General features: G+C 33.0%; 1 non-coding gene across 1 annotated transcript; it reads left to right on the top strand.

Moving 5' to 3' along the window:
• The first annotated feature begins 8,932 nt into the window (after positions 1-8,932).
• LOC145055818 (U6 spliceosomal RNA) lies at positions 8,933-9,035 on the top strand. Its single transcript, XR_013685370.1, has one exon. It is a non-coding gene; the product is annotated as a U6 spliceosomal RNA (small nuclear RNA).
• The last annotated feature ends 5,182 nt before the right edge of the window (positions 9,036-14,217 follow it).

The raw sequence follows: 14,217 nt of genomic DNA, 5'->3' as shown, positions 1-14,217 counted from the left end.
AGTTGTTGTTTCAGGTACCTTTTCCGTCAAGGGGAAGGAGCTGGCGTGGTAGCGACTCATCACACACACGCTCTTTGTATTCCGCACTATGAGTCATTCTGGGATTTGTACTCTGACACTATTATATTTTTGTTTTGGTTCACGGTCACGAGACATGTTTGATTAAAGGTTATTATCGTATGATATTTTGTTACAAAGGTTTTGCAAATCACTTAATTAAAAATCGAAATTTTTGGGCCGTATTTTTGGGATGTTACACTAGATCTGGGTCTTGGATGCCTTGAGCTTGTCTGAAATCATCTGAATAGAGTTGGACATAGAGAGACTCAGCGAGTCACTTGTGGGAATCGGCGAGTCAGGCTAGTTATTGACCCAAAACCATTTTGTTAAAGGGTATGAGTTGAGTGGTTAGGGACTTAGCCAATCTAAGTCCATAGTAGTCATGAAGTTCATCGTACTCGACGAGTTCAAGGAAGAACTTGGCGAGTCACAGGCAATCTCCTTAGTTTATGAAGATGGACTCGACGAGTTGTTCATACAACTCGGCGAGCCACAGCCTAGACACATTCTTATGTGGATGATGAACTCGACGAGTTCAAGGTTGAACTCGACAAGTCGGATGAAGTTGGTCCCAATTGTTTGGCTGAAGGAAAACTCGTCGAGTTCTCGCTAGAATCGACGAGTGGAGTCGGGGTTGTATGGGGTTGGAGGAGTATGGACTCGACGAGTTGGTAGATCAACTCAACGAGTCAAGTTAACTGGAAGTTGACTTTGACCAAGTTGACCTAGGTTGACTTTTGGGAATACTGTGGTCTAAATGGTACTTTGGGTATTGATAGTTCGGAAGCCGAAGGGTCAGCGGTTTAGAAGTTGCCGGTTAGCAGTCAGAAGTGTTCAACGAGTTTTCTGCAGTGCGAGGTGAGTCACTTCAATGTGTGCATGGGTCTACAGCCACAATGCCGACCCATTATGATTATGTTCATGTTTATGTTTATGTATGGAAGGAAGACCCGAGGGTTAGCCCTAGGCACTTATTGATATATGTTCCGGGTTACGACTTGATGCCGGGTGAATCCCAAGGAATGTTCGGATGCTAGAGGTCTTGTGATTCTAGCATGTTTCGGTATGATAGGTTCCGGAATGAGGGTCCGATGTCGTGGTAAGCCCGAAGTACGTTAGACAATAGTATGTCTCTGAGCCGGAGGTCCGATGCCGGGGTAATCCCGAGGAAGATCCTTATGTAGTATGTTAGATTATACTTGTTGTCTTCGTGATGCTTGTATGTGCCTGGTAGGGAGGTGAGTGTGGATGAGGTCCCGTATCTCATCACTAGCTGAGTATGGATGGGGTTCCATATATCGATATTAGCAGAGTAGGGGAGAGGCCTGTGACATCCCCAAAATCTCGGCCAGAAAAGACCGAGTTCATTTATGCTTTTTAAAATAATTTCAGAGTAAATCCTTTTGATTTAAAAGTGTTGCGGAATTTGTTCCCAAAACAAAACATGATAAAATAATATTTATCAAAGCATTTCATCAAGAGATGCATTTTCATTATATAGTCAAAACTCGGGATGTCATGTTCCGATACAGACCATAAAGCATAAACAATAACATTACAAGTCATTCAACAAATATATACATATACAGACTTGTAAACAAAACAACTCGATGATTCATCCATCTTACGCCCTTGCGCCACTTCCTATAATACAAATAAAACTGAGTGGGTCAGGCTTGGGAGCCTGGTGAGCATATAGGGTTTTCAACCCATAATAAATAAATTATATTTAATTTCACCAACCAATCACTATCCCGATTACCCATTCCCGTTATCCTCACTTTACGTCCCTAAAATAACATCTATCTCAAGGGACCTAATCTAGGATTTTTCATCGGGACGGACATTACTGCTAAGGGGTTTCCTCAACAATAGATATCCTAAAGGCAACCATGAGGGGGATAGAGTACACCGGTGAACACATCGTTCACAACACCTACAGGTTATGAACCTGCTAGCGTTCCACTGGACTGTCTAGAAAGAGTCTGTGGTCGTTATCCATACTCCACTGAATAACTAGATCAACAACAGCAACATCGAGGCCTCTCATCTGTTTATTACACACCAACTATCTACCCACGTTCTACCCAACATATTAGTAGATATAAATATATATTTTCATACATAGTTTAAAACCTGTATAGCATTTTCATTCAATACATATTCCACATAACATATGAGGCACACCCACATAACATGTATTTCATAGAAAATAAATCAGATCTATGAGATAGAAGAGAATGAATATACATTCACACCTATAACAACAAAATTATACATATAACACGTATTTCGTATAAAATACTTCATAATTATGCGTTAGAAGAAAGTAACTACACACTCACTTGATCAGAAGACGATCAGACAGCACTACGGCTTGTAGAAGTAGTATTCTTCAGCAGATCTGGAAGATCTTCACAAAAATCGAACTTCTCGCGGGCAGAGTTTCAGCTCGGGAATCACGCTCTTCGGGATTCTCGGGGCTTCGGATCTTGCTTCGGGACTCGTGAATATTACTGGGGCTTCGGGGTACTTCTGGCATGCAAATCGATGCAAAACGGGAGAGAGAAGAGAGAAAAATAGCAAAGGAGTCGGCTGCCCTCGCATCCTATCTATAGGAGGCTGGAGCCTCGGAGTACGCGGGGCGTACTGCGTTACGCGGGGCGTACTGCCTCAGAATCGTCATTGCTTACGTATCCGAAGAACTCGAGTGCGAGGCGTACGCTAGTACGCTGGGCGTACTTCAGATGAGTCCGATGACTCCTCTTCGGATAATGTCGGATTTAATAATTAAATTTAATTATTAATTATTTAATAAACTTCGAAAATTCATATCTTCTTCATACGAACTCCGTTTTCGACGTTCTTTATATCCACGCGTAGGTGAGACTACGCTCTACAACTTTCGTTTAGACTCCGTCGGCTAATTTTGACTTTATTTTTATTATTTATTTTTAGTAGGCCGGGACAGAAAAACTTCGTTATAAATTCATAACTTCTTCGTTTGACGTCCGTTCTCGCCTAACTTTTTATCGCTTCGATACCAACAACGAGACCTTCGATCCTCGTTTAGATTGCTTCGGCTAAAAACCACTCGATCTCAAATCGAGTATTTCAGGCTGCATACGTCTAAGTCGAAACTTCAGAAAATCGTAACTTCCTCATACGAAGTCAGATTTGGGTGTTCTTTATATATTCGGAAATCTCGTTTCCACTACTACAACATTATCCAAAGATATCAAGTTTATTTTACACTTTAATTTTGACGCTTATTTTTAATCTTAATTAATCCAACCACATAATTAAGCAATTAAGCACAAAACACATAATACTCAAATAATACACTTCTATTATTTCAAAACGGGTTACAAAGGTTAACCTAGACTATTATATCAACATTAATGACAAGCCCAGAAACACAGGCGTTACAAGGCCCGAGGCAGGAAGAACGTGAGTGTGGGCAGGGCCCGTATCTCACTACTAGTAGGAGTATGGACGGGGTTCCACTACTTCAGTAGCAAACCAGGGGTGGGGCCCAAGTCAAGTGAGGCCTTAGAACAAGGTACATTTAGATATGTTTGTATGCTCTAGTGTGTTATTTGATAGTATGTACGTGTAGTGGTGGGCGAGGCCCAGAGACAGGCGGGGCCTAAGGGAAACAGATCTGTATACCAAGCTGGGCTCGATGCCAGGTGGGACCTGATGCCAGGCGGGGCCTGATGACGGATGGGGTCTGATGGCAGGCGAGGCCCAATGCAGCGAGCAGGGGCCCAATATGTTGTTATGTGCTTAGGGTTATGTATGGCATGTATGGATCAATAAATATGTATGGTATGTGTTAGGTTGGGGAATTCACTAAGCTTCGTGCTTACAATTTTCAGTTTTGGTTTCAGGTACTTCCGGTAGCGAAGGGAAGAGCTCGGGATGATCGCATGACACACACCAAGAAGTTTAGCCTGGGATGTTTAGTCTGATAAAATGAATAAGTGTTTTGGGAAAAATACTCTGATTTGTCATATAACCCTTTTTAGTATGTTTGAAATGATTTAATGCTATGGCTTAGTAATGTTTTTAAAAGAAATTTTTTTTCATGATTTTTGGGATGTTACATTGTGTGTATAGATCTATAAGGAACTGACAATACCACATACCGACTGCTAGCTACAGTCCGACAGACCAGCCATGGGGTGACAAATGTCACATATTCAGTTTCGAGAACAGTAGGTCGTCGTGTTCATTCTATTCCAACATGGTTACAACTTTATCACATTTTAACCCTAATTAACCAGGTTAATATTAGGGTAGTTATTCATCGGTAGTTTATTTTTAAGAAATACTATTGTATTAATCGCTTTCCACAAACAAAACAGAACGATTTTATGAGGATTTAAAATTACTTATAAGAACAGTTTTATGTGGATTTAAAACTACTTATCAGAACGGTTTTATGGGGATTTAAAACTACTTATCAGAACGGTTTTATGAGGATTTAAAACTACTTATCCGTTGTAAAGCAGAAAATATAGGATTTTATGGAACGTAGTCATTCACTCTTTTAAAACTAATATAACATAAAAGACCTTTAGTGGTTAATTCTATAATTCCTTAGTTTATACGTCAGAGTTATATATAAATAATATCTTATAGGCAGTGAAATGTGTGACTTCCGTCTTACTTCCTGTTCCTTGTTTGGTTGTGGGCTTAGGGCAGATTCACACATTTAACTGTCCGTTCGATATTAGGTTATATATAATTAGTATAAACTAAGTAATTGCAGAAAAAACTATTGTGATTATCATTTTTATCATATCATAAAATATAAAATTTTCTAGAGGAACATGCGAACTTTTCCAAGAGCTTGGAGTATACTTTATATAACTAAAATACTTATGAACTCACCAGCTTAAATGCTGATCTACTATTTTGAAATAACTTGTATTCTCAGGAATCCAGTAGACAGGTACACTCCCAGAGCTTTTGAGAAGACAACCTAGTACCGTGCTGCATCTTTTGTCTTCTGCCGTATCTACTTTGATGTTTGAATATGTAATGTTTAAACACTTATGTAAAACATATACTTATTAATGCAATGGTTGTTTATCTACTTACATGACGTCATCCGCCCCCGAACGTTTCCGCTGTTCTGGTTTGGGGGTTTGACACGCGTCGCAAATATTGGTGGGAAGTTTTGTGATGCAGAAGTCGAGTTACGAGTGAGTACATCAAATTAGATTTCCTAACATTAAGGTACTGTTCGTTTTTCTATAAAAACCTCTTCAAACCACTTATTGCTGCGCGGCGCAGCACACGCACAACATTTTCCCTCTCGCAGTTTGTTTTTTGGAAGACTTCAGACTACAAAACCTATGCGCGTGTGCTGCGTGGCGCAGCACTTGACTTGGCTCTTCTAACCTCTTTAGCTTTCATTTTTTCTAAGTGTTTTTTTAAGAATTTTTGTATAACTTTTTTTTTTTTTTTTTTTTAAACTTTGATTTTCTTAAATTTTTATTTACGGATGTGACACAATTTATTTTTATAATTTCCACGATATTTTTTAACATGATTTTTTTAATTTTTTTTACCGTTTTATTAATAATATTTCAATTTCAGTTGCATCTTTTTTAATGTGTGTAATTTTTTACGAACTTTGTAGACAATGTTTGCAATACTTTCTTAATTTTTTTATTATTTTCTTTTTTAATGTTTTTTAAAATTAGTTTTTTTTTCTAGAATAAAACTATTAGCTTCTTTTACATTTTTTAAAGTTTTTTTTTTTAAAAAAAAGTTTTATATTTTTGTTTTTTTTACATGTTCTTTTTATTATTATTTCAATGTTTTAAAACTAGAATTATTAAATTTCGGTGTTGAGAACTATTTTCAGTTTATAAAATTAGTTTATTTAAATTTCAGTTTACTGCAGCAGTTTGCAAATGTTAAAAAACAAACATGCTTCTTATTATAGGCTGTAGCCGTTTGTTCCACCTCTTCTGCTACAGATGACTGCAGAGGTGGTCCGCAGACTTCATGAATTTTCGCTTCGAAAAAACAAACAACACCTAAGTCTTTTGGTTCCGGTAACACTTGCTTTTTTTTTTTCTTGTTAATAGGTGGGCTACCCACCTCAAGAACCATCCGTCATAACAACCATCACAAACTAAATAAAATAAATGATGAAGAAATAGTAGGGATGATGTTTGTTAATCCAAAACAACATAAATCACGTAGGTGATCAAAACAAAGAAATCATTGAGATCGATTGTTAAACCCTCCTCTATTACCCATGCCGATGAACCCTAGTAGCCATTACGGCATGAGAGAAAATCTTAACCATGTTTTTTTTGTTTTTTTTTTGGCACATGGAATAAATGAACTTTAACTTTGATACAATAGCGTTCTGATATATGATTCATATTCTTATATTATGAAATTTTTGGTCAAACATGAACAAAGATTAATAAACCATTATTCAACTTCAAAACAATCTTTATATCTTTATTTTTATCTTTATATATCTTTTAATAGATGTCGACATATCGTTATTATATGGTTTAACGACATTATATGGTTCAAGAAAAATATGTATTTTGAACTATATTCATTCCAAAATTCACAACTCTTCGACTTATATTTTAATTATTACATATTTACATGGGCATTTTAACCGATGATATTTAGTTGGTTAATTAAAATTTGATGTTAATCTTAATGGTATATTGGTTAATCTTAATTAATTTATTTAGTTGACACTCATATATCATATAAGATAAAAACTGATAATATCTAATCAGTTTATTCAAGTATAATGGTGACAGAGATTTGCAAACACGTTACCTTACATCTTAACGGGAGATTATGGGTTATATATTAATTATCGTGTATACGATAGATGAATAGAATAGTGTACATAATGGATATTTTTTTTTTTTATTCTCATAAAGAGCTTGGTTAAAGTACTGTATGATGAGAATTTATTCATTGCAATTGTCACAAGTCCCCACGATAAGTGAAAGATGGTGCTGCTGGAAATTTCAAACATGATTTAGAAATAGTGATACAAATTACTAAAATACCAAATCAACTATTTATAAGAAGCATACATATGTCATTGTTTTTAATATACAATTTTTTATGTCCAAAATGTGAATACATACGTCTACTATCTTTTAAAACTTTATTAATTTTCATAATAAAAGATTTTTAGAAGTAAGGAGAGGTTGTCATATACAAATACATCTTGTAATTCATTTGGGACCAAATACTTTTGAACAAATGATTCTTTTATTTGGAACCAAATACTTATGAATGATTCTCGTTCGTTAATGGCCTTTATCCAATATAAAACTAAACGATCATATCATAATTCATAAATAATGAAAATAACCAAGTTGAGAGTTATTAGGGATTTTATTTTGAAATGTAAAATTTCAATCGATATTGCTAAAAACAAACACGTCAGCATCTATATAAAAGACTTGCAACCTTAAACCTTATAATGTAGATTAAAATAAATTAAATACAATCGAGTTGCTCCGATTATTTTATTTATATTAAAAGCCCCATGGAAGGAGGCAAGAGGTTGTAACTTGTATCATAAACGAGTACTCGCATCTCACAAAGAGCCAATCGGGCGATTGAAACCGACCAAGATGTCCGACGTGGACATGTAAAACTTTAACTGTTAGGTGACAATTGCCACGTCATTGACTTATCAGCTCCACAGATTTTCCCTTCACGTCAATCCCTGTCACACTCATCTTCATAAAAAATTAAAAAAACAAGTTAAATCTTTCATTAAAAAACAATATTACCCCTATAAATTTTATTGCTCGGAAAGCAAACAATATGATTCGTTTGTTGAGTCATGAGTGTTGATCCTCAAAATGGTTTTATATTAAATATTTGGACATTTTACCAATTATAAATTTATGCATCTAAAAAAAGAAACGTATCTATTTGTCCAGTAGCACAAATGGCCGACTCTAACATTTTATAAATCGGACGGAAGTTTCATAAAATGATTATAATTTATAGCGACACTTGCAATTATTTATAATTTCATATTAAAATTCTTAAATGTCTCTTTACTACAAAGTCAAAAAAAGAGAGGACCACACATTGATTTTGTCTCTACAAGTCATGGGTATTTTAGGTAGTTCGTACACACCATTGAGTGTAGTGTGTTATGCACACATAACACACGCACCCAAAAAAGTTAAATGTTGGAATTGAAATATTTAATTGGTCCTCTTAGATTTAGGAATCTTTATCTTCTACCTCTTACTTTTGTTGAAGATTATATTTTATAATAGATGTCTTTGTCGACATATTTATTTATTTTCAAATGCAATAGCTTCATAGGATGGAAGGGGTAAAGTTCTGGGTTCTACATATAATTTAACAAATAATATAAATATATATGAGAAAAATGACCTATGTTAATTGGTTTAACTATTGTATAATCAAGTATGTGTTTCAAAAAAGGGATAATGACTTAGGAGGGTAATAAGGTTTTCAGTTTGTCCGTATTAGGTCACTAAGGGTTTTTTTTTTATGTGCATATTAGACCAATATGGTTGCTATTACCTTTTAGAAATAGTCCTTTTACCGGTTTTAACCGGTAAAAATGACTATTTCTAAACGGTAATAGCAACTATATTGGTCTAATATGCAAAAAAAAAAAAAAAAAAAAAAAAAAACCTTAGTGACCTAATACGGACAAACTGGAAACCTTATTACCCTCCTAAATCATTAACCCTAATTTTAAAGACATTGAGAATATATGACCATCAACAGTAAACTACTTCGTTTATAACTCGTGTCGTCCCATATAACCTGCTACTCCTCTATATGGCGAAGCTCTTCATCTATAGTCGTCGCTTTGGGGACATCCGATAAAATTGGAACGATACAGAGAATATTAGCATGGCCCCTACGCAAGGATGACACACACAAATCGAGAATGGTCCAAAAATTTTTTTAACCCTTCGTCGCCTTCTCTGGAACCCTAATTCCCTTTTCAAATGCTAATAGAATTTAATTGCAACTCTTACGTTTCAGTAGTTCATCTACTGAAGTCATGATCAAACAACATGTGGATTCTATGGTCAGATTGATCTTCTTGTTGATGTCTTTAACCATTTGTGGCAAGTAAGGGTGATCTTTTTTTTTTTCTATAAAGTCTCTTTTAAGTTTTTTTACTTTTCCTGTCATTAAGTTTCATGCTTTATAAACTTCTGTTTATGTGTTGTATATAGTCTGTATGTGTTTGTTTATGTGCTGATTTTTTTTATTCATTTTGAAACTTCAGTTTCTTAGTTCATGTTGTGACTTTGCTTTTTATAAATAATTGATAATAGACATCATATGCATTGGTTTTACATTTCCATTCGTTATCAAATGTAGACATTGATGGGAGGTATCAAAGTGAGATTGTTTTTGTACACATGGATGTGTTCATGTAAACATTTAAATGACAAAAAAGAAGTTATTGATAAAATGTTGCATATTTATGTAATGAAGATCATCAATCATATGAGTTTTTGGACTTAGAAGTTCTGGAAGGGTTGTGAGATAAATTTAAATGGAAGCAACTATTTTCAGTCAAACAAATCAGTCACATTGATTAGTAAGCATGTTTTATAAATAATTAAGGTGAATGACTTAGGGGGGTAATAAAGTTTCCAATTTGTCCGTATTAGGTCACTAATGTTTTTTTTGTGCGTATTAGACCACTATGGTTGTTATTACCGTTTAGAAATAGTCCTTTTACCGGTTAAAACCGGTAAAATGACTATTTCAAAACGGTAATAACAACCATATTGATCTAATACGCACAAAAAAAAACCTTAGTGACCTAATACGGACAAACTGTAAACCTTATTACCCTCCTAAGTCATTATCCCTTCAAAAAATTATGTTTTAATCTTGTTAACAAAATATTTGTATTTTCTTTGTTTGTTTAGGACGTTCAAAATATCCAAAACCAAAAAATACATCTTGATTTTCGGGCCAAGGTTCATGACATTGTTTAGAAAATCGATAGAAAATTAAATTTACTAGTTATGTCATCTAGCAACACTAAATGGCTAATCCACTAATGATAAATGATACCCCGTATCAATTTGCAATATTAGCTCGATAAAAAGGTTTAAAGTTGGAAGATTATTGAAGTAGCAAACATTTTTGGATTTAGTTGTCTATTTTTATTAAATCAATTTTAAAACAATAATATAAAATTTCAAATATCATTATATTTATTTTAAACTTTTCTTCCAAACTTCTTTATTTTGGAACTTCGCAAAATTAATGAAAACTTATTGGTATTTTCCAATTAAAATGGTTAATTAACTAAAGTAGTAACCAAACTATAAATATTGATTGATGATTTTTCGGTTGGAAGATTTGTTAACCATATAACTAAATTGCAACCCTTATCCCAACGATATCGGATCGGATGTTGACGTCTTTCTATGGTTGATGGTTTAACTATCGTCCGGAAAATAGATAAAACTAGGTGTTACCATAGCAGCGGATTATACTGGCCGTTCAATTTTTTTTGCAAAAACAAGTAAACTAGATTATATATATATATATATATATATATATATATATATATATATATATATATATATATATATATATATATATATATATGGAAAGGTTATTTGGAAAACAAAAAAACCCTAAAAATCATAAAAATGCTTAAAAAAATACTTAGAGATTAAAAAACTTTGTTTTTAATTTTTTTATAAAAAAAATCGCAGGTTTTTTAATAAATTTGCTGAAAAAAATAAAAAATCAATTTAAAAAAATATTTTTTTTTTCAAAAAAAAAATCAGCGAATTTGTTTAAAAACCTACGATTTTTTATAAAAAAAATAAAAAAAAAAAGTTTTGTGATCTCTACGTATTTTTTTTATGTATTTTTAATGTTTTTTTGTTTTCCATAGAACCTAAACCTTTATATATATATATATATATATATATATATATATATATATATATATATATATATATATATATATATATATATATATATATATAGGGAAATGATCAAATGAGAACACCTGATAGGTTGAGAACGCGATAACAGTTGTGGACCAACTATTTTATAAGGGTATTAGAGACATTTTACAATTTAATTAAATATGGATAAATGGAAAGTAATTAATCAATTCCAAAAATCATGGGAAATTTTTTCCCCATTTATTAAGAATACTTAAAATCTTCCTTTTAATTAATAAATTAATAAAAATATCATTTAACATGAATTAAAAAAACGTTTATTTGTTTTATATTTTTATTTTTACTAACAACATTTGATAATGAATAATTTATCGGTTTACCTCATTTATTTAAAAAAAAATATCTTCATAAATAATGATTTATACATTACATTTAAAAATGAATAAAATTGTAAATTATAAGTGAATTAACTTAGTTGTATTTATGAATACACTTGTAAAATCATAAATGAATAAAACCCGAAAAAAAGATTATAAAATCAACTAAAATGGTACTCATATATAAATAAATAAAACACATTACTATTCATATAAGAATATAATTATAATAGTAAATGAATAAGTTACAATATATATTTTTTTGACACGAAAACTAGTGCTACAATTACAATCATAAATGAATAAAACACATTTTTTTCTCCTTCCAAAAGAGGTATTGGTGTCGGTGTTTCATTTGGTAAATCTTCCACCTCCCACTATATGCATGTTTATTCATTGTATCTGCAAAAATGTTAATGAAACAATTATGTATAATTATATAGTCATTCACACATAAATACACTGATATTCACAAATGAATATCCTGTTATTCATAAATAAATATAGTCATTCAAACATAAATTCACACATAAATATACTGGTTGTGGTTGCTTGCCTTGCTCCTGTCGGACCAGCGTCATGGAGTATTCATTGATGATTAACTGCAAAATGAGACATCTAACATTATATTCATATAAGATTACAACTGCAAGCATTCAAGTTCCATTTTTCTGAATTCGGGCATTTCATCGAGCACCTTATGTGCATAACTTATCTTCTTCCCCTATTAGCCAATTTAAATGAGTAAAGTACCATACCTGAGAAACATTTTCAAGCAAAAGAATTGCGAAGCTTTGGTGCATACAATAAAATAAACAACAGAAGAGGTTCAAATCAACATAACATTTGGTTTTCCCATTAATTTTGCAAGAAAAAAAGACTGCACATGTACATATTCGAACAATATATAACATTGTAAGCCTCAAATCAAGAGAAGAGGTGGACTTCTACCTGCAACCAAGATTAAGACACTTGTAAAACGCCACTTTCGACCACCACCAAGCCAGCACTCTACTATAATACGTAAATCGCGCAGAGAAAAGGAAGAATTCCTAGTTTCCTGTCTTTTCCCTGTTCTTCGATTTCTACCTGCAACCAAGATTAAGACGGGGTGAGAGACGGGAATGAAAAAGAAAAACTTGATTCTGAAGAAAAAGGGTTGCGATTCGAATCAGAAAAGAAGAGGAAGTGAGTCTCGCCATTTTTTCTCTTGCTCACATACCTGCATCGAGACGATAAAGAACGAAAGTCATCGCTGGGGTCTGCCACTGTTCGCCGCCAACATAACTCCATCACCGCTGCTTCCCCCTCCTCCTTCTTGATCTCACTCTGAATCCTTGTGTACTCTCTCATCTGTTTCACATTTTTAGATGTTCTGGTGGTGTATAGATGAGGGAGGCGACGAAGCGTGCCCTAGGTATAGAGAGAGAGACGACAAATTAAAAGGAAAGATATCAATGTGTGAGAAGTTACAAAAATTAAATAAACATTCAATTACTATTATACCCTTTTCACCATTTAAAGTTACACTTTAATACCAATAATTTTCAGAATGTACATAAATGGTCCGTCTGATAATAGCCTTAGATTTGAATATTTAGATGGTCTAGATCTGTTCTCGCGTTCTCAACCTTTTAGGTGTTCTCATTTGATCCTACTCCTATATATATATATATATATATATATATATATATATATATATATATATATATATATATTCAAGAAAATGTGTATACTCGATTAACATACAAAAGAACATTGTTTTTATTCTCTTTAACTATCATAAGTCCCATATTTTAGTACAAAGACGTCATCAAATGAGTGTCCTAGTGGTGGTAAGAATGCAAAATTATATAAGAGAGGTCCGAGGCTCAAATATAGACAACACCTTCTTAGTATGTACACTTTAAGATTTATCTTCTCATATTTAGTGTAAGACTAGAGACAATACCCTTTTTATATAATACAAAGACAAATAAATCCCCTATGCACTACTAACATATATGGATGAGCAACAGAACATATTACCTGTTTTCTGAATCGGAACTGCCTCGAACCGTCAGTTCTAGACTCGGAATCGCTTAAAGCGGTTTCAGTTCCGGTTCTCATTTTTATGGAACTGTTACATGCTGGTTACCCACCAGAACCGATACACACACAAACACACACACACACACACATATATATATATATATATATATATATATCATAATCACATACTTTATACAAGTATCATGAAATCTTGAATTTTGAGTAATTTGTTTTGAACCTTTAAATGTCCATGTGTAATTTTCACTTTGAATTTAAACTATCCAGGTTCAAAATGAAATTTGTAGATAGTAGACATAATGTATTATTAAGTTCAAGTTAAATTCAAACTCATAGAAATATTCGTTTAGCTATGGACTTTAAGTGTTTGAATTTTTTATATCGAAAGATGAATTTAAGATACATGAAATCAATGGAGTTTATTACTTAGTGATATCATTGATAACTTTCTTGTAAGTTTACAATATATATACTTTTATAAGTTTTAAAAATTCAACAAATTTAACGAACCGGGTACCCGGTGTTGGAACCGCTACCTGCGGTTCCGGACTTCCGGTTCCAATATTTTAGGAACCGTCGGTTTCAATTTTGGTTCCAGATAATTAGGGCATGTATCCACCTACGCTCATCCCTAGTAGTAGGGGTGTTATTTGGTTGTTTTAATCGATTTCTATTTATTTTGTTTTTTAATAATTTCATATTGACTGTAACAAAACTAAATAGAATTTAATTTAATCGGTTTCATGTTATTCGGTTCGGCTTACATA

Source organism: Lactuca serriola, chromosome 5 (assembly GCF_051521515.1).
Source record: "Lactuca serriola cultivar US96UC23 chromosome 5, Lser_US96UC23_V15, whole genome shotgun sequence".
Taxonomy (NCBI): domain Eukaryota; kingdom Viridiplantae; phylum Streptophyta; class Magnoliopsida; order Asterales; family Asteraceae; genus Lactuca; species Lactuca serriola.
The sequence above is the reverse complement of the archived record's forward strand: the minus strand, read 5'-3'. Positions and strand labels throughout refer to the sequence as shown.